Here is an 18666-nt window from a genome sequence, read left to right on the forward strand (position 1 = left end):
GCCGCGACCCGACTCCTGCAGCCTGAACACAGATCACTGGGCTGCAGGAGCACGCGTGGGAGGCGCGCACGGACGCTCGCGTCCATAGCAGCCACCCTGAACATTGAATAAAGGTTTCCACATTGCAAGGCTTTAGTCCGGATGAGCCATATAAGATGGATCTGCAGGGGAAATCCTTCAGATCCATCTAGATTAGGATAGGGGCAATGGCTGGGCTTAACCTTTAATATGCTAGCCATTTTGTCTCTATCGTCACATACTGTATTTACTGTCATTTCATCTGATCAGTGTATGTGCAAAATTAGGAGCTTTGAGGAAATCATGGGTAAGTCTGAGAAGAAATATTGGTGAAAGTCTCCAAAATACTCTCATGTCAAGGTGAGTCTCGGAAGCAGCAGCAGTTCATGGGAACATCTCTGGAGCAGAAATACTTGAAAGGTGTGACAGCAGCAGGAGAGAATGGGGACTCTGCAGTATTTCTATGCAGAAATTCATGAGGTGTTACTGTAGTAGAAGTATATAGGGGTGTCTTTGGAGTAGGAGTGTATGGGAGTGTCTCCGAATGAGCAGTGTATGGAGTGGAGGAAGAATGAATGGGGACTTCTCTGGAGGAACAATGTATGGGGGTATCTGGAGGGACAATGTATGGGGGTTTCTCTGGAGGAACAATGTATGGGGGTGTCTGGAGGAACAATGTATGGGGGTGTCTGGAGGGACAATGTATGGGGGTGTCTGGAGGGACAATGTATGGGGGTTTCTCTGGAGGAGCAGTGTATGTGGGTATCTTAAACAGCAGTACATGGGGCAGTATCCAGAGCAACAGTGCAGCAGTGCATGGGGGTTTATAGAGCAGCGGTGTATGGGTTAAGCAGTGACTAGTGATGCTGGGCCCTCCCCTTGAAGGCATTAGTCGGTGTCTCCTGATGGCAGTCTGGAAGTGAGATCCAGCTGTGCCCCGTGTGTATGAGAGAGGAGGCGGCGGTGTGAGCTGGTCCCCCGTGCGGGCTGTGCTTGTGCTGGGGATGTGCAGCTGGGCCCCGGGGTGTGTGTGCTGGACTTCCCCAGCCTCCCCTGTGAGCGGCTCTGCATCTCTCTGCTGCTGTGCTGCACATCCTGCTCCGGCAGACTGGAGGATCAGGGACTGCTGCATCCAGCCAGGAAGGTACTGCTAAAGACATGGAGGGATACAGCACAGCTTGCAAAGGGGCTGTGTGTGTGTGTGTGTGTGTGTGTGTGTGTGTGTGTGTGTGTGTGTGTCTACATTTTTATATAGATAGCTGACAAACATATACAGTATACTGTATCTGCAGACACACACACACTCTATATTTATATATGTATATACATACGTGTGAACAGATGTGTATATATGATGCAGATATCCAGGTCCTTCTCAGTGTATGTTTTTATATAGATGAGTGTTTATAAGTGAATGAATATATATATATATATATATGTTGCTAAAGGCAATATTATAAAGCAATTAAATAGTCTGATTTCACCTTCAAATGTGCAGTATATGTTCAATTTTTACATTCTGAAAGCACAGTTTAATGTTTCTCATTATAAATATAAAACTCATATTAAGTCCCCGAGTACGCCCCTTTATGTCATCAGAGAACATATGTTTATGTTGGTTTATGCCACTGGGGTCATGTAATGCAAACTGGGCCTTTCCACCTACAGTATTTGCTTCCTAATGTAAAGAAATAAAATGTACCAGCAGAGTTTAAAGTTTATCATTTCACTGGTAAAAGTATCTGTTATTATAACATGCCACAATATTGAAATGCTTATTATGACAGTTGTATTACAATTTTCACAGGTTCTGAAATATTCTATTTGTGAATTAAAATTAAATAAATTGTGAGTGGCTAATTAAATCTCCACCGCCTCCTCGGATGCATGTGGGCCATTCTAAGATCTAACACGTTAAAATATACAGCCGCAGAGAGCTTATCTTTATTTTTAGTCTCAGACTTGACGAAGCAGTGGAAGTAGGTGTTTCAGGAACCAGTGATGGGAATCCAGTGGAGGTCCTCAGTTCTGCCAGATGTGTGGACATTTTCATATGTTAGGAGCTGGTTGCAATGTTGGGACTCTTTATTGGTGCCTTAATGCACAAATACAGCACCATTTGTAAGGTGTATGTGCTAATGTCTTTACCAATAATGATTAAACTAGATTAATCACTGTTTTAACCTCATAAATTATGTTATTACAATTAAATAATAGCCTATAAGGGGTACAAATCTGGCATTGGCGAATTTGGAACATTCTTCTTGACTTTCAGATTCCTCCTGCTCCATCAGCCGTCCCACCCAAATCCCAATCAAACACTGACACTGATTTGGATGTAAAATGGCCAGAGCATTTATTAAATGATACAACATCCAACTTGTCAGCTAACATTAACATAACACCATACCATTTAGCTAGGGTTGCCAGGTGGCTTCTCCAAAAATACTTGATACAATGGTGAAATGTGTGACGTGCTTGACACACACATACACACCTCACTCTGCTCCATGCTGTTTTGTCCTCTCCTTGGCCCCACCCCAAGGCTCCTGACACCTCCTGATTGGCTGCTGCTGGGTAATGCGGCCAATCAGGATGGAGGAATCTACCCAGCGACCTAGCAACAGCCCTGCTCTCTCCATAGTCAGGTCACTATGTCCAGAAAGGTAATACCGGACGCTTACATGTCCAGTATTACCGCCTAACTTTTTACTGAACATTGTCCAAATACAGGACAGTCCGGTTTAATACTGGACACCTGGCAACCCTAAATTTAACATCCATATCATGCCAGCCAAAGACACTAGATCCAATGGGCACATAAAACATATCCAAAGATTAGCGTAAGCCAAGTTATAAAGCAATTGACATTTACTGCTCCATTACCATGCCCCAACTGGGGTCCGAGACCAGGTACATTCCCCAACTTTAGCTGGCAAGGACATTCCGCCTGCCAGCACAACAAAAAGATTCATGATATTTCAACATATAATAACGTATATATCACAATAAAACATGTAACTCAACAATAAAGTTATAATAATATACCTATATATTAATTTGTTCTAAAACAAGAGCAGGAACTTCCCCCTCTCGTGCTAACCTAAAATGGCTGACCCTGCAGCCTGGCTAACTAGATCTCCAGTACCACCCCCAATCAGCCAACCAATCGCTAGCCTTCCTGTACTCCTTTCTTAAGAACTTAATGCTTAACTAACTGCAGGTAGTTGTCCCTGCAGTCATACGCCCATTCCTTATAGTCCATGGGCTACTGCTTATGTTTTCACAGTGTGAGAATTTAATTGGCTTTATAGATGTAAAGCAAAAGTAGCAATTATTTTATTTTCTTACTGGGATTTTGGTTAAAAAGTTTGACATCTTTGGGCGCTCAAAGGATCTTTGTGGTTTCTTACACCAATATTGTTAATGGTATGATGTGTGTGTGTGTGTGTGTGTGTGTGTGTGTGTGTGTGTGTGTGTGTGTGTGTGTGTGTGTGTGTGTGTGTGTGTGTGTGTGTGTGTGTGTGTATCTATATGGTTCAGGGATGGTGTGTGTGTATGTGTGTGTGTGTGTATCTATATGGTTCAGGAATGGTGTGTGTATGGGGCATGTGGTATATCTGTGTATTTAATGCATATACTGTACATGCATACATTTATAAGGTGTATGTATGGTGCATGTACAGTGTGTGTGTGTGTATGTATGTATGTAACCCTCCCTGCCCAGCTCCTAGTGAGTTTACATAATTGTGCAATGTTTGGCTACTGAGTTACTCCACATGGATTACCTTGACTCAGGGTGCTGGCTTCAGGCGGTTGGGCGATGAGGTAGCAAGGATGTATAATACTGGGCACCAGGAACTTTTATATGAAAAAGATACTGTGCGGCGCCTAGTGCTATTGACTAAAAAATACATATGTAACATGGCTAGTCTACTCTGGCTCTCTCTTCCCCCTGTCACATAAGTCCTTAGCAGTCTAGGCTGTGACAGGCCATTCTGTGGGCTTTTGACCCCCCTCTTGCTCCTCTCTGAGTGACAGAAGTGTGGTGGTGACTCATGGCCTGTGTATAGCCTATCAGGTATAGGTACAGCCCTTGAGCCCTCCCCTTCTGGTTCCTCAGAGGGGCAGTGGAAAATTTAGTGAGTGCTCTCCCACCCTTCCAAGAGAGTGGAGGTGTGTGGGCCATCTCCTCTCGGCTGGGAGAGAGAGGTCAGCCAGGCCCTCGTGGCTGGTTGACCACAGAAAGATCTGGGCTCCACATTAAGGAAGAGCCAGCACCATCCAGAGGCCTGGAATCCTCTGAGACACTGTATCTGCTGTATGACCACCAAATGCAGTGACTGCAAATTAAGATCCCTTTGCTTTCATCATACTCCTGTTCGAGTGTCAGTCCCTGGGCAGCAGAGAGCGGAGAATGATGGCAGGGAGGAGCACAGGAGGAGAGCGGAGGCCAGGTCTGACTGCAGCTGCAGAGGGTGGGGGCGGAGTTAGCTTCAGCGGAGCCCCAGCAGTAAGACCTGAAAGTGAGTCAGTGAGAACTTCTGGTGTTTCCTGCCAGGGCCCAAGATGGCTTCCCCCCACCCATGCTCCACAGTGCATCAGATGTAAGGTCCAGAATGGGGAGGGGGAGACACACACAGAATAGGGAGACAGAAACACAGAATGGGGAGGGAGAGAGAGAGAGAGACAGCATGGGGAGAGAGAGACAGTATGGGGAGTGAGAAAGAGAGACAGCATGGGTGGGGAGAGAGGCACAGCATGGGTAGGGAGATAGAGACACGGCATGGGTGGGGAGGGTGACAGCATGGGAAGAGAGAGGTATCATGGAGAGAGACACAAACAGAGAATGGGGAGAGAAACAGAGAGAATGGGGGGGGAGACACAGAGAATGGGGGGAGAGACACAGAGAATGGGGGAAGAGACACAGAGAATGGGGGAGACACACAGAGAAGGGGGGGAGAGAATAGGGGGATGGGAGGGAGAGAGAATGGGGGAATATGGGGGGAGAGAATGGAGGAATATGGGGGGGAGAGAATGGAGGGATGTGGGGGGGAGAGAATGGAGGGATGTGGTGGGGAGAGTGAATGGAGGGATGTGGGGGAGGAGAGCGAATGGAGAGATGTGGGGGAGACAGTGAATGGATGGATGAGGGGGGGGTGTAAAGGTTCCAGTTCAAGCTTTGGCTGGAACACACCCTTACCTGGCTGCTGTGGACATTTTTATTTCTGGCAGCCTGCTATATTGGCTGCACCTGTTCAAGGGCTTAAATTGCAGCCTGTGACTCCCAGCCCTGGCATGAGCATTGTATACGTTTCCCTGTGTTCATGGCCACCTTGGGTTCTAGTTACTTAGCCTTCCTTGTTCATGGGCCTTCCCTGTGTTCCTGGCCACCTTGGGTTCTAGTAGCTGAGCCTTCCCTGTTGCTGTGCCTAGCCTGTTGCTGAGCCTTCCTTGTTCGTGAGCCATACCTGTGGCTTCCCTGTTCATGAGGCAAACCTGTTAATTTGGAATCCCTGTTGCTGACCCCAGACCGTGACCCCGACCTCGCTGCCTGCCGCCTGCCCTGACCCTTTGCCCATTGCCTGGACTTTGCACCACTGCCGCCAGCCCTGACCTCCTGCCTGCTTACTAACTTTGGATTCTCTAACAGGACTCTGTCCCTGGGCTTTGGTCGGTTAATTTCAGAGGGTGGGGGGCTCGGAGGGTGAGAATGGGGTGTGTGTGAGAAGGTGGACAGAGAGGGGTGGAGAGACATAAAGGGGTAGGGCCGCAGTTGGTGATGTCATTTGTTTTATAAATATTTTTTTAATGTGTCCCAGTTTTTACTTTTGTAACTCTGGTCACCGTAATTAGGCACCTACAGGAATCCTGTTGGGTCCTCTGCAAGTGACCACAATAAATACAAAAAACACAGCGCACAACGCTCATAGTGCATTAAAAATTATATTGATAACCAAACAAGTAGGTAAGTATTAGGCGTACATTAAAACAATTTAAACAGGCATTTCAGGGTTATTGTTACCCAAGCACCAAACAGGACGCCAGTGAGGATGTCATCGGTTTAGGCACGTAGCTCTCCCGGTCACGATCGCTCAGTCTCAGGATGAAATCTGGAAGGTCTCCGGTAGGGTAACAAACGGTTCAGCCAACTCGCAGTGCAGATAAGTGATGTCTGCAGGTATAGAAATCTCTGCGGCAGCGGGACACACGTTGTTCAGCTCTCTGATCCGGCGCTTCCGGGTTCGTGACGTCACACGGCGGCGACAGCCTGTCGCGATTTTTCGGAGCACCGAGCTGGTTCTCAAGGAGTGGTGCAGGTGAAGAGACCCCTGTGGTTTCGAAACGCGTTGGAATAGAACTTTTTGCAAACCCTGGACTTTGCACCACTCCTTGAGGACCAGCTCGGTGCTCCGAAAGATCGCGACGTGCTGTCGCCGCCGTGTGACGTTACGAACCCGGAAGCGCCGGATCAGAGAGCTGAACAACGTGTGTCCCGCTGCCGCAGAGATTTCTATACCTGCAGACATCACTTATCTGCACTGCGAGTTGGCTGAACCGTTTGTTACCCTACCGGAGCCCTTCCAGGTTTCATCCTGAGACTGAGCGATCGTGACGGGGAGAGCTACGTGCCTAAACCGATGACATCCTCACTGGCGTCCTATTTGGTGCTTGGGTAACAATAACCCTGAAATGCCTGTTTAAATTGTTTGTACGCCTAATACTTACCTACTTGTTTGGTTATCAATATAATTTTTAATGCACTATGAGCGTTGTGCGCTGTGTTTTTTGTATTTTTTGTCTGTCTAATTAGGGGGTACCTAAGCCATCCCTGGTGCCACAGCTGCAGACGCTCCATATTACCAATTTTATTTAAGGTCACATGTTTTATTTATTTCACATCATCACTTCACTATTGTATTGATTGTAGTTGCGCACTTATTTTTTCACCTTATTCACAAGTGACCACAATAACTTTTTGGCCTGTTTGGGAACTGCAACTTCCATACAGACTGATGATGAATATTAGTGCTGATCCGCGGATAGAGCTGATCCACCGACACCCAGGTGCCCTCTTTTCCGAGGCCCGCTTTGACATGCCGTTTTCCTATCTTTCAGGTATATTGAACTGCATTATCCTCCTTCTGGGATTTTAACTTAAAGGGGCACTGTCCCTATCTACAGCATAATAACATGGGTGGCCTGGTCTGTACTATTACTTTATGAACATTACTTATCTAATTTTAACAGAAGCTGGGGGTCTCAAGACCCTGTTTGGGTAGGGATCGGTATGCAAGGGTTTGAGCAGTAAAGTGTGGAAAATAGGACTTATCTTCCATGAAGAAGGTAACTGTAGACGGAAGTGCACAGTAAATTTAAGAACAAACTTCCTGGGAGTGTTTTTCATAGGCAAATCAAGAGTAGAGAGCCATACTCTGTCTCCCAGTTGCATCCTGTGTTGATTTGAGAGCCTTATACATGACTTGCGGTTGACAGAACCATATCTTTAACCCCGTGAGGATCGGTCTTAGGTCCCGCGACGTCACATGTGACACACTGCAAGCTAGGGGAGCTTCGCGCAGGCGCCGCACCATCAGGCAAGGGTATACCACAGGGTTTGGGCTAAGGCTCCGCCCCCGCAACATGTCCGTGACGACACGGGAGACGTGCCACGCACGGAGAAAACTATGCGCAGGCGTCGCACTACCAGGATCACGCGAGGGGTTAATCCCAACACACAACGCTGATCCAGGATCACCTTTACTGCCTGCACCTGAGACATACTCCGCCCCCTGACGACCGATTGGGCGGATGAAGATTGAGTGTGCGGATGATGTTAATCTGTGGCAGCTGTCAGGACAAGGCAGCAAGATGCATGGGTAAGCACTACGTTACAAACGAAGATCTATGCTCAGCCAATTTGCCAGAGGGCTGGCTGAGCATATAAAGGACAGGTAGCCAATGAGCTGCTCCTGTTACCTGTTGCCTTGTGCATTCTGCTCCAGTCTAGTTGTCTTAGTGTTTTGACCGTGGCTTGTACCTGGACTCCCGACTTCTCCAATCCTCGACCTCGGCCTGCATCTGGACCTCTACCTTCTGTATCCCTGGACCCCGGCTACCCTCAACGACCATCCGAATTCTCCAAGCCTTGACCACGGCGAGTATCACGACTATTCTCACTTCTCCTACCCTGACCCGGCTATACGACTACCACTCTGCACTTCCGAAGCGGTCTCGCGGCTGGAGGTTGCTGTACCCCAACATCCCCACCGCAGCCTCGCGGTTCCGTCCTGTTTGTGGTGAGCACCCATTACAAACCCCTGGTGGATTTGATTCCCGTTCCAGCAGAAAAATCTTAGGGTTATACGGGAAAGTAGCAAACAAATGAGTACTACTAGTGGATGTATGGTTAGAATTATTGTAAGCAAATTCTGTAGTCGCTAGAAATGTAGTCCAGTCTGACTGGTGAGCATTAGTGAAGCATCGAAGATACTGCTCCAAGATCTGATTCAAGTGATTGGTCCATCCATTGGATTTAGGGTGATAGCCGGAAGACAGGGCTCTTTGAACATGCAGAAGTTGACACATTCCAGGCTAAAATTGGGATATAAATTGAGATCCTCTATCCGTAATTATTTTACTGGGGAGACCATGCAACCAGTATGCCTCTTTCAACAACATTTTGGTCAACTCTTCAGCTGTAGGTCAATAAGGAAGTGGCACAAAATGAACCAGTTTTGAAAAGGAATTGATGGTAGTCAAAATTACAGTAGACACCTCTGAGGGAGGTAATTCAACAATGAAATCCATAGGCTGTAATAGTCCTGCCGGACATGGTCGCGTTTTCTTCATTCATGCACAAGTCTCACATGAATGAACAAATTGACCACGTCCTGTGTGAGTTGCGCCCACCAAAAACGACTTTGGAGCAATTCCAAAGTCTTTTGTGACACCCTTGTGACCTGCCACTTGTAGATCATGGTACCATTGGAGAACTGGCAGACGTAATGCCTTAGTGGGAATACAAAGTCTATTCTTTTTGACACTTATATTTTTATTATTTTTCACACAAATGGGGAGGGGAAGGATACAAAAATAAAAAGAAGGGCGGGGGGAGGAAACAACCATTTTGTATCAGATTTCTTACACACCACATCTGTCACCTTGCACATCATACATCAGTTGTAAACACCATATTTTTTGACCAGCAATCCCATAGTCTCTCTCTCTTCGGTAGCGTACCCCTAACCAGCATCCCATGGCTCCCAGACCCTATCATACTTCCTAGTGGAGTGGTTCAGAAATTAGGTAAATTTCTCCATTAATCCTAATAATCTCTCTTCTGGAGGACGGGAGTGTCTTCTTCCACGCCGCAGCAACAGCGCATCTAGCTGTTGTTAGGATATGTCGAATTAATTTTTGTGTATACTGATTCACTACCTCCATAGGTTTAGCCCAAATAATCAGAGTTGGGTCTAACGGGATTTTGATATCAGTGACATTCTTTATAGTTTCATACCTGTCTTCCAATACACCTGCATTACTGGACAATACCACCATATATGTGCCAAATCTCCAAGTTGTCCACAATCCCTCTAGCATCTATCTGTCCCAGTAACATCTGTTTTAATCTTTTGGAGGTATACTACCAGCGTAACAAAATTTTGTATATGTTCTCTTTTGTTACCATACATGTAGAGGTTTTACCCGCGTTGTCCCAGATATCTTCCCAGTCCTCCCTTGTTATTTCGGTCTGGAAGTCCAGAGCCCACTGGCCCATATATTTGTGGTTTGGGGTATCTTTTTTAAGAGTTATCCCCTGGTACATAGATGATATCAAACCTCTTTGGTATTTTTTTGTTTTACATAAATCTTAAAATCGTGTATATCTAGGAAATACCTCATCATGGAGGCCCCGACACACAAAATGCCAGACCTGCATATATCTAACTAGCTCAATTTGGGGTAGACCATACATTCTCATCAGTTCCTCAGAAGACATTAATTTGTCCTTTTCTAACAGATCTCCCACCTCTAGAATTCCTCTACCTCCCCAAATTTCAAAACCCTGACCCTGTAAACCCTGAATTACCGAACAGAGGCGCGAGCCTAGAAGGGGTCGACACAACCTTATATTTCTTTTTTGCCATCTGCCAAATTTTCAAAGAAAATCCAATTACTGTCGGTTCTGTCTGTCCCAGAACTAGACCACAACAAAGAGGTCAGTCCAATCGGGTTCTTTAGCGAGCTCTCCAGGTCCACCCAGGCATACACTCTTCTCGGGGAATGCCAATAAACCATTTGCTTCATTTGGGAGGCTATAGAATATTTGGAACAGCCATACCACATCCTTCCTTGGCATCCAACATAATTGACCTAGCTATCATCAGTTGTTTGTGTTTCCAGATAAACTGCATAATTCAATTCTGGGTTTCTTTTATATTAGAATGCGGGACAGCTACTGGTAATGTCTGAAAATAGTACAAGCATCTTGGGAGAATATTCATCTTAAATGCGGTTATACGCCCTATCCAGGATAAACAATTGGAATTCCAGACTTGTAAATCTTTTTTAATTTTGGAGAATAGATCAGGGTAATTATATTTATATAATAAATTATACTCTCTGGTATGATAAATTCCTAAGTATTTCAGATAGGTCTTTTTCAATTTATAATCAGTGTCGTTTAAGCACCTCAACCTCCTTTTCCGTAAGTGACAAATTTTGGGCATCTGATTTTCCCATGTTCACTTTATACCCAGAGAGCTCAACAAACTCCCGAAGGGTGGACTGCAAATTCGGAAGAGATGTCAATGAGTTAGATATAGTAAGAATAACATCATCTGCAAACAACGATATTTTATACCACTCATCTTTTATTTTGATCCCTTGTATATTTGGGGAGGCTCCTATAGTGGCCGCTAGAGGCTCGATTGTCAGAGCGAAAAGAAGAGGGGAAAGGGGGCACCCCTGTCTAGTCCCATTCTTAATTATTATTTGGTTCCCCTCCTGGGATTTTCAGGATGGCAGTTGGCAACAGATAGAGAGCACAAACTCCCTGTAGGAAGGTTCAGGAGGAACCAAATACCTCTGTCTTATCTAGAAAATCCCATATTATCCTATCAAACACTTTCTCCGCGTCTAGACTCAGTAGCATAGTTTTCCGTTTAGATTTGTGTATTTGAGCAATAACATGAATATTTTTCCTTGTATTGTCATAGTGAATTAATCTTGGGAGTATTGGATTCAGTCTGTTGGCTAAAAGTTTGCTACAAATTTTCAAATCCGTGTTAAGCAGTGAGATTGGCCTGTAGCTACCACAACATAAAGGGTCCTTTCCCTCTTTAGGGATCACCACTATATTGGCCTTCGTCATCTGTGAAGGAATCTGTTTTCCGCTGAGAAAATCATTAAATAGATCCAACAGACAAGGTCCTAGAATTCCTATAACATTTTTATAGTAGAGATTTGAGAAACCATCTGGGCCAGGTGCTTTCGATTGTTTCAAAGAACCGACCGCTTTTCCCAATTCTATTGGAGTTATTTTTGCGTTTAAAATTTTAAGATCTTCCTCCGTCAATTTCGGGAGGGCTTTAATCTCTCAGATAATCCTCAATCTGGTTCAAGCCCGGGACATTAGCATTCGGGGTTGAATTGTCTAGATCGTAAAGATCCGTGAAAAATTTAGCAAATCCCTCTGCGATCCTTGAAGGGTTGTAGGTCAATCCCCCGCTTTTTAATCTAATAGCGGGGACCCAGGCCCTCACCTTAATTTGTTTGCCTAGTAGACGATCTGCCTTATCTCCCTTGTCATAGTATATTTGTCTAGTCCACTTAAGGGCCTTCTCTACATCCTCCAATTGTAATCTCTTAAATTCCTCCCTTGCCTGGTTCAGAATTTTATATACTTTCCTCGATGGGTTTTTTTTATGTGACCTTTCCAACTTTATAATTTTTTCCGTTTAAATATTTTTGTCTTTCCATTTTTATTCTATTTCTATATGATGCTACTGAAATAAGATGTCCTCTAATCGTGGCCTTATGTCATTGTTAGACCGAAAATAATTTTTAAGTGAGTCTCCAATTTGTGCGCTAATCTCTGGATAATTTAGTAAAGAGTCATTCATCCTCCAATGAAATGACTGAATCTTGGCGAATGGTGGATCAAACAGAATAGCCACTGTGGTGTGGTCCGATCAAGTGATAGGCCCTATATCTGAGTGGACCAATACTTCTAGAATATTTGGAGATGCAAAAATATTATCGATTCTAGAATACGAATCATGTGGGGGCGAGTAGAAGGAATAATCTCTCTGCCCTATATGTGAGCAATGCCAGGCATCCCACAGAACTTTGATTAGCGATCTAAATTTCTTTGCTATATTGTAAGTCATTGCGGAGTGTGAGTGCCCTCGTTGTATAGATTTGTCCATATCCGCGTCTGGGATCAGGTTAAAATCCCCTCCTACAATATATAGCTGTTCTTGATTATTTCCCATTAACTCCAGTGTTTCCCTTAAAAAGTCAATTTGTCCCTTGTTAGGCGCGTACATATTAACTAATGTAATGTCCAGCAAGAATTGAGAAATGAATCCCAGCTTTGGTGCTTCCAATGACCGGATAAATGGTAGCAATATAGCTAAATTCCAAGACCTTAAATATCCAAGCAGCACTGAATAATAAGTGTAAGCAGGTACAGTATACGGCTCACAATAAAGCCTAATATAAGGACCCCATTGAATGACCAGGGAACTAACTCAGCCAGACAAAAAGAAATGGGCTCACATATGAGAGAACTCACCCTATGAACCTGGTCTGAGTGGTAGCCTATCAGTCCAAAGGCTGGAGCACTTACAATACCTCTATGTATGCAGTAGACATAAAGAAGTCAGTCCGCCCCGATTTGTGAAGCAATTCGAGACTGGCTGCAAGGGATTCTCGAATTAGAGATCCCCCTGGACCCGTGGCTGTTCCTAGTGGGCATGCGGCCTCAGGAAATGTCTAGAACGACACACAAACTGGTCACGCACTTCGCGACCGCCACCCGGTGTGAGATCGCAGCATTGTGGAAGCAGAATAAGATTCCATCTATCCCCAAAATCAGGAACCGAATTTGGCAAGTGTGCCAGATGGAACAGTTGACGAGTTGGGTCAATGACTCTGGCACCAAATTTCTAAAAGTCTGGAGCCCGTGGCTAGACCAATCCAACATCCCGGGGGTGGACACCGCTACAATTCTGCATTAATATACACAAATGCGTTCTCCTTGGACGGGACAGACAGGACATTGACGTAAGGATACACTAGGTAGTGCCACCCAGGAGTTACAATAGGCAGTAAGGTCAGCAGTGCCATGAAGTTGTCGCACCGGATCGCAGGAACCCTTCTCCAGAAGCCGGCAAGAGCACCCCCCCTCCCTCCCCCTCCTACCCTCTGTACCACCCCACCAGTCCAGTGAGTCCAGTATGTCTTGTCCTGCTTCCCTTTATGTCGTTCGTCTGATGCTGTCATTGTTGACGGTTGTTAAAAGTGGAATATCTGTAATGTACGCCTATGGGAGGTGTGTTTCTGTATATCTGATATCCACAAATAAAAAATGAAAGTTGAAAAAAAAAAAAAAGAAGTCAGTCCATTGGAGTATAATGAAAAAACTCACATATTGCGGTATGCTGCGGTCTGCGATGATCCCGGAAGTGGCGTGCATCCATCCGATGAAAGGATATAAGGAACAACAAAAAGATGATAGAGCACTGCTACAAATAGGGCTGGAGGCAGGTAGGAAAAATAAAAATGCTTTATTTGAGATGCATGATAGCAGAAGCTAAAGAAAAAGGTCCTCTAACGCGTTTCACGCCTGCATGGCGCTTTATCAAAGAGTCCCTGCAGCTCTTCAGAATCCCGGTAAGTTCGTTGCAGAGGCCTCATGAGATCCCCCGGCATTTAATTTAAATGCCAGGGGGAAGAGCGTGGGACCTCTGCAACCGCCCGTGTCCCCCCAGACAAATCTCCCGTGCCCCAGTTTGCGCACCGCTCTTCTACACCATCCCTCATGGCTCTTATCTCTTCATTGGGACGCAGAACCTCGTCGTCAGTATTTACCTGATTTTGTAAAGAGACGTCCATTTTATTTTGAAACTCTGTAGTTCTTTTTGCCAGTAACGAAACTTCTGCTTTAAAAATTTTTACCGCACTATCCAGCGTTGACTGAAAGCCCGCTTGCATTTCTGAAAGCGTTAACTGAGAGCCCACTTGCATTTCTTTCACCATGTTCTGGAGGTTCTGTTTGGTGATTACTGTGCCTCCTTCTGCCATACTCTGTTCTCTATCACAATCAGCTCCCCCCATTGCTTCTTCCCCTGCTGTTGTTCTCTCTGCTGAATTTCTTAGGGTGGCCTTTCTATTAGATAAGTACCCTCCAGTCCCTGCAGTCAGTCTCTCTCCTTCTGTTGTTCGAGCTGCGCGCTCCCGTGCGCTTGCCCTGTCGGCGCCATCTTTGGCTTTTCTTCTCTCCGCTACCGCCAACTGTCCGTGGCTGTAGCGGGAGAGAACAGGTGTCCCTGGCTTCGGAGTCCTCCACGATGACCTCACTTGGGATTCCTCCGGCCGGCGCGGAGTCTCATAGCACTGGTCGGGATCGCGATCAGGGGTTTATTTCTATTTTTGTTGGCGGAGTGCACGGAGCTCCCCTAGCTCGCATGCATCCGCTTTGACGTCGCGTGCGCGCCCCGACAAAATCTATTCTTATACTGTAAACATTAACTCTAATTCTTAAAGCTATGTTGTATTCTCCTAGAAAAGCTGTAGCCCGCCTCACAAAAATTGTCAAATACTTTCATTGTTGCTAGTATATGGGCGAAAGGTAGAACCAGCTAAGGTGCACATGAAGTCGAAAGGGGATCTTTACGTGAGACACCATCTACTTTACCATTGTTCTTTCCCGGTTTCTAAGTTACATTAAATTCAAAACTGAAAAAATATAAGGCCCAGCGGAGTGGACGCCTGTTGGTGCAGTGGGCTGTTTGCAAATGGGTTAAGTTTTTATGATCTGTCCATACTTCCACCTCATGTTCGGCACTCTCTAATAACTCTGCATTCAAGGAACGCTGCCCGTATAACTAGCACTTCTTTCTCCATAGTTAATTTTGGTGCTGGAAATGTTTAGTGACTGGCAACTGGATGGACAAAGGAATCCGTAGGGGATTGTTGGGACAAAACTGCTTTGTTAGCTCAATCTGAGGCATCTGCCTCAACAATAAAGGGTTGCTGAGGACCAAGATGCATCAGCATGTGAAGTAGTACATTTTCTTTTTAATTCCATAAAGGTGATCTCGACTTTGGTTCCCCAGGAAAAGGAAACATGTTTCTGAAGGAGATTCGTGAGTGGAAGCGCCATAAGCGAGAAGTCTTGAATAAAATGGTGATAAATTTGGCTAATCTTAAAAACCTTTGTAGAGATTTCATATCTGTGAGGGATGACCACTCCCAAATGGCTTAGATCTTTCTTTCATCCATAGCTATTTCAGAGGCCAAGATCACATAACCAAGATATTTGATTTGTGACAGAACGAATAGACATTTTTCTAGCTTGGCGCACATTTATATTATCGAAGACGGCCCAATACTTTCCTGACATGGCCTTCGGGTTGAAGGTCACTTGAGAAGATAAGTATGTAATCTAAATATACCACAAAAAAACAATGTAAAATGTCCCGAAATATATCATTCACGAAATGCTGGAAAGTGGCAGGAGCATTGCATAGACCAAAGGGCATGAAACGATATTTGAAGTGGCCAAATCGTGATCGGAAAGCCGTCTTCTATTCGTCACAAGTCCATATACGTACCAAATTCAAAAGACCCACCGAGATCCAATTTCGTGAAGGCTGTGGCGTCTCTTGTTCCAATAGCTCGGCGATTAGAGGGAATAGGTATCTGTTCTTTATGGTGACCTTGTTCAGAGCACGGTAATCTATGCAGGGTCCAGGGGCATAGCTATAGCCCGGGGGCCCGTGCTCTTGGGGGGCCCACTCTCTTCCCTTCCCCCCCCCACCCGTAGAGACAGGCAAGGGGAGATGGTATACGGTGGTGGGCCCCGGCAACCAGAAGCTGGTAGAGGAATCATTTGAAGATTGAAGGGGAGCACAACCCGATCAATGGTGTATATGATAAAATATATTTAAAAATATATAGTGCAACAACGTCTCTTTAAGGTGTAATCCAATTTCTGAAGACTTCTTTAAAATCAAGACTCACATTTTCTCAGATCATATAAAGCATGTATCCCAAACTCTAGTGATTGACTGCAGTGGGATGTGACAAAGATCCAACCTCTCTCTGTTGTAAGGTGTCTTGGGGGTCTGATCCCTCTAGGTGGCTGGATATCACTCAGGATAATAGTAATAGGAAAAATATGCATGTGTGGGGAAACAAGAAACCAAACATTGTGTGCACTAATAATACTAAGAGTCAATTTAATCTCTTAAAACAGGGGGGCGCAAACTTTTTTCCCTGCGCCCCCCTGACGGCAGTCCCCTCACTCCCGCGCCCCCCCCTAACCCCCACTTACCTGCGCTCCGGCGTCATGATGTCACGTTGCCATGGCAACTTGACGTTACATGACCTCGCGGCGTTGCCTTCGGGAAGCGCGCGGAGCCTCTGTAAACCCCGCACCCCCTCCTCCCCCCGCCGACAGTCTCGCGCCCCCCCTGGGGGTCGCGCCCCCCCAGTTTGCGCACCGCTGTATTAAAACATAAGGATGTATGCTTACATCAATCTGATGATTAGAGAGAGGATCAGGAAGAGGATGGGGGAGGGAGAAAACAAAATTACAATCAGTATTAATATTAATGGGGCCCTGAATCTTTTTTTTGCCTGGGGGCCCGCCTATGTCTAGCTACGCTACTGGCAAGGGCTCAAGGTTTCCTCTATTTTTAGGGACAAAAAACAGAGGTAACAAAGTAGAAGCTTTGCTTTACCTGGGTATCCTTTTAGTAGTGTTGTAATCTTTAAATTATTCTTAATATGAGAGTGTTGCCTAGGTTTTCGTAATGATTCACAGCGGACGGGAGTTTTTATGGGGGGGCGCGGGCCGCTGATGAGACCCGCGCTCTTCCCCACAGCATTTAAATTAAATGCCGGGGGTTTGCGTGAAGCCTCTGCAACTTCCAACTTACCACAATTCAGACGGCTGTGTGACATGTCGCCATGGCAACACGGTGTCAAATGGCGCCGTGGGATCATGTGACGTGGCACTACATGCGTGAAATGATGCCACAGGTCACGTGACGTCACATGAACCTTCTGTGTCATTTGACGCAGCTCCAAGACGGGGGGGGGGGGCGCGAGCACCGGGGCAGCCAAGACAGAGGGACGCAGCAACAAACGTTTGCGCTCCCCTGATATACAGTACTTACATTTAAGAGACAGGGAACGTAATCCATTCGAAGTTGGAGCACTCCTACTGTAGTTACAGATAGATTAGTTGTTGCTAGATTCACAGATTAAACAATATTAGGTGTTTCTGGATGTTTCAGGTTCTTTCAGACCGCTGCAGGCAATCTAGTACAGTTAATGGGCCACAGAGGTTATTTTTGTAACCAGGTTCCTAATAGGAGGCGTAATATAAATCCATTGATAGCATACAATTTAACGTCACACTCAGCATCTTATTGACCATAATACTGCGGTCTAAAGGGTATATTTCAATATTCTATACAGTAAAATGGGGTGTAATTTAACAACCCCTGTCCTCTTAGATTGCTAACATACAAAATTACAAGTGAATAGTAGATAAAGGCTGATCAATTAGATCGTAGCAGGACACTTTGGGAAAGTACAGTTGCCTCTAAATGACAGTATCATGCTCTGAAAATGACAAAACTAGTGTTACAAATGTAGATAAACTACAGATAATATTAGTCTGTGGTCATTGTGTAGCAATCGAGGTAATGATACTCTGTAACTAGGTGCTACAATGTTGATTCCATGTCTCTAATATATTAGTTTATTAGGTTAGTGTGAGACGCATAAAGTCTAATAGACTCCTAACATCACCCGGCAGGGACAGCATTTTACACAATTAAATGAACCTCAGATCTCAAAACCAGGAGCGTGCTGACCACTGCTATTAGTTAGAGTAGATGTAGCTAGAGAATGGTGTCCAAAGGAAGAATAAATGTTTGGCGTCCTAGACACCAAAAGATAGCGCGTCCTTACTAGTAGACAGAGCTCCGGGAACGAAGCTGTCGGGCAGCGAAATGTACGTTGGTGTACGTCGGAGTTTCGTCTGCTAGGAAGGGCACACTACCTTTCAGTGTCTAGTACAAAAAACACAAGTGCTCCAGTGGGCGCAATGATACCCTTTTCAACGTTTTCTTTTTATGTACTGGTGCAATACCTCGGTCTCCAGACAGGGCAAAGGATATACTGTATGCGACCGAAAGGAATTGTAGTGCCAGGCAGCAGGTCAATGGGATAGTTGTATTCTTAATGAGGGGCACAGAAGAGGTGTATCTCTCTACAATCAGATAGAGAGAGAGACCAGAAAACGCAATAGCATGAACTCTCTACACTGCCAGGTGTGTGGGAGGAATAATCAATAGTAGGTGTGTGTCTGGAGACTAGACGGAGGATCAACACCACTGTGTA

The 18666-nt window shown here is 45.4% G+C and overlaps 1 protein-coding gene across 1 annotated transcript in view; it reads left to right on the forward strand.

The window, feature by feature from the left end:
- Positions 1–897: 897 nt before the first annotated feature.
- Positions 898–18666, forward strand: part of GPR45 (G protein-coupled receptor 45) — a 31800-nt gene continuing 14031 nt past the window's right edge. The window contains exon 1 of the mRNA XM_075590433.1: positions 898–1162. The gene's annotated coding sequence lies outside the window, so the exon portion shown is untranslated. The remainder of the gene's footprint in view (positions 1163–18666) is intronic.

The sequence above is a fragment of the Ascaphus truei genome, chromosome 3, assembly GCF_040206685.1.
Source record: "Ascaphus truei isolate aAscTru1 chromosome 3, aAscTru1.hap1, whole genome shotgun sequence".
Lineage (NCBI taxonomy): Eukaryota > Metazoa > Chordata > Amphibia > Anura > Ascaphidae > Ascaphus > Ascaphus truei.